Genomic DNA, 3,810 nt, shown 5'->3' with positions numbered 1-3,810 from the left:
AGAAAGGGAGGCAAAAAACCAAAGCAGTCCACAGCCACCCATTTTCCTGATTCTTCTCATTCGCCTGTGACTATTATGATCTATACCCGAATTTCATCGAATTTAAGATGTCATCAATTACAAAACATATTATTATTTTATATACTGCTAAGAAAAAAAAAGTCAATTAAGCATGACACACCATCATTTATATGGCACATCATAACATGTGGTGAAAAGAATGTTTTGTTAACTCACCTTCCCTACACACACTAGAATCAGGTCCATAAAAGCAAGCAGTTGGTCTATTTGACTCACTACCGCAACTACAGTGGCTGGCACATAGTAGGTATCCAATGAAGAGGTGTTGAATGAATATGCACATATTGTTTATTATTGAGCTTAGTGGTTGATCATGACCCAGTTGGATTTTTGTGCCATCTGCCCATGCATCACATCCTCACATGCACATGCGTATCAGTTCCATTTTCTATCTAGAGGTTACCTCCAGAAGCGCTCTGTCTTTCTGCTCCAAACTCTGTGAATTTTTCCCCTGGGAATGGCCTTTACTGGTTCCTTGTGTTTGTCCTCCTTTTTCCTTGAGTCCATGTTTCCCCTTTTTATGGTTACTACCCTCTTCTTATGGAGCACACCCTCCATGATCTTTCTGAAAAAGGTCTTTTTCTTTCTCTTTCCAAATACAGTCACATTCCAAGGTACTAAGACTTAGAGCTTCCGCACATGACTCAGGGGTTGGGGGACATAATTCAGCCCATCACAGGATCACGCGTGGCAGAGACTCCAGCGTCTGGTAGGCGCACCATCGGGGACGTGTACCCTGCCTTACTTTCTGTGGGCAAGGGGAGCTAAGACTTCAGGGTCTGCACAAGAGAAAAGTGCTTCAGCCCCGAAATGGCACACAGCATGTTCATTCCCAACGCACGCGTCAGAACAAACCGCATGTCGTGCCCAGCGGCCATGGGCTGTGACATGCAGGCTTCCGCAAGCCTGACAAGCACGGTAATGTCTACCATGGTACCTACCAAACATTCCCCTCTCAAGGGCCTCATGTTCAACAGACCTGAACCTGCGCAGGTCTCCTACTGGAGCCTGAACTGCGGATGTTTTCTCTCAGAGACGGAAGCCGCCATCCATCCCGCTGCCCAAGCCTGAAACCTGGTGGCCATCCTCCCCACCTCTCTCTAAATACAACTGGTCATAAAGTCTTTTTCAGTCAGTTGCCTTAAAACATTTTGGTTTAGTTTTTCCTCTTCATCTAATCACCACCTTACTTTCAGCCTGCCTTGCTTCTCACCTGGAGTATTACTAGTAAAAAAGGCTTCTACCCGGCCAGTGTGGCTCAACCTATGAACCAGGAGGTCACAGGTTCAATTCCTGGTCGGGGCACATGTTTGGGTTGTGGGCTCGATCTCCAGAGTGGGGCGTGCAGGTGGCAGGTGATCAATGATACTGTCTCATCATTGATGTTTCTATCTTTCTCTTCCTCTCCATTCCTCTCTGAAATCAATAAAAATATAAAATAAAATAAAAATTAAAAAGGCTTCTTTTAAGCAAAGTGTAAAGTGATGGTTACCACTTAGCCCAGAGTGTGGAGTAAATGGGGAGATGTTGGTCAAAGGGTGCAAACCTCAAGCTATAAGATGAATGAGGTCTGGAGATCTATGGTACAGCATGGTGATTATAGATAATCACACTGGATTATATACTTCAAAGTTGCTAAGAGAGCAGGTCTTAAATGTTCTCACCACAAAAAACAGTTATTATGTGACGTGATGGAGGCGTTAAAGAAACTATAGTGGTAATCATTTTGTAATATAAAATCAACACGTTGCATACCTTAAAGTTACCCAGTATTATGTGTCAATTATCTATATATATATAAAAGCCTAAGCAACAGAACGACCAAAGGACTGAATGACCAGTTGGTTGCTATGATGTGCACTGACCACCAGGGGGCAGACTCTCAATACAGGAGTTGCCCCCTGGTGGTCAGTGCACTCCTACAGCCAACCTCCTGTGGCCAGCCAACCTCCCGTGGTCCCTGCCCTCAGACTGGGCGAGACAATCTGATTGGCCCTGATCACCGGCAAGGCCGAGGGACCCCCACCCGTGCACGAATTCATGCACCAGGCCTCTAATATTTCAATAAAACTCTGGGGAAAAGGAGGCTTATTTTTATCCCTCCGGGCTTCCTGCTTCAGCCCACTCCCTGCACAGCTGCCAGGTTCCCTCCAAACTCAGCAGTGAACTGCCGCTCCAGTGCTGCCAATGCTCCCTGCCTGTCGGCTACAGTTCAAGCTCCGTGGGGTTGTGGAGGTGTTAGGACTGCTCTCACTTGCTCCAAAGTTAGAGAATATCATCCTCTACTCTCAACCATCCTGGAGCCCTCCATCTTGCAGGGTTGATAGGCAGCCATTCTTCCAGGGTCCCACAGGAACTGACACAGTCTGCGCCCCACACAGTCTGCCTGCACCTGCTCATCCATCCCTTGCTCACCGGATGCAGCCATGCTCACCTCCTCACCATCCCTCAACTTGCACTGGCTGAACTCTCTTCCCAAGCTATTTGATAATTAACTCCCTCACTTCCTTCAAATCTTTGCTCAAAAGTCACGTTCTCAGTTCTCCTGGCTCCATTCTCTCCTCACTCCTAATCCCATCTACTCTGCTTTTACTTTACCTTCCTCATACCACTTTCCAATATACAACTTTTTATTTATTTTCTGTCTCCTCCCTGCTAGAATAAAAGCTCCATGACAGTAGAGCATATCTGTATCCTTGATGTATCCCATGCACATAAGAGAACATGGCACATAGTAGGTGCTAAATGAATACACGAGAGATTGAAAGAATGAATTTCTGTTATATTACCTTGCATGGGACATTGTAATTATCAAGTGACATAGCTGCTGGTCCCACTAAAATGTAGATTTATTTCTATACTCCCAATATGATGCTTGATACATACATGCTCAATATTTATTTGGTGAGTATATACAAACAGAATAAACCCATCACTATCCAGAAGGACACTGAGGCCTATGGTAGAGTCCAAGCTAGGATCCAGGTCTTCTGTGTCTCTGGGCTGAATCTCATAACTGTACAGGCCAATTCTACTAAAAACATTTAAAAGTACCCTCGCTGGTTTGGCTCAGTGAATAGGGGGCATTGGCCTACGGACTGAAGGGTCCTGGGTTTGATTCTGTTCAAGAGCATGTACCTTGGTTTCAGGCTCAATTCTTGGCCCTGGCAGGTGGCGCTTGTAGGAGGCAACCAATTGATATGTCTCTCTCACATTGATATTTCTCTCTGTGTGTCTCTCCCCCTCCTTTCCACTCTCTCTAAAAATCAATGGGAAAATATCCTCAGGTAAGGATTAACAACAATAACAACAACAACAAAACACATTTAAAAGTGCATCTTATCTTCCAACTATGTTGTGAATTTCTTGAGACAGGGGCAAGGTACCAAGCTGCTTTGACCCTCCATTGGTGTCTGATAGAGTGCTAGGTAGACATAATACTTATCCAATATATATTTGTGGTCTGAGTGCACAATAAAAATATTATTATTGTTTCCACTTTTAATGACAAAAGTGGTAATAACCTCCCAGCAATCTTCTTTAAATAGGTTCAAGACACCGAAATACAATTTTAGCAGTGTCTTCCATCAGCTTGCTCCCTGGAGAGATGAAATGAGTTCATAATGAGATTCCTGCAATGAGTCAAAAAGCAGAGGGAATGAGTACAGGGTTTTGCTGCAGGAGACACAGATGTTCCACTGGTGTTAGGGAGCTCATTTTTTCTCTGCT

Source organism: Eptesicus fuscus, chromosome 14 (assembly GCF_027574615.1).
Source record: "Eptesicus fuscus isolate TK198812 chromosome 14, DD_ASM_mEF_20220401, whole genome shotgun sequence".
NCBI lineage: Eukaryota > Metazoa > Chordata > Mammalia > Chiroptera > Vespertilionidae > Eptesicus > Eptesicus fuscus.
Note: the sequence above shows the minus strand (reverse complement) of the source record.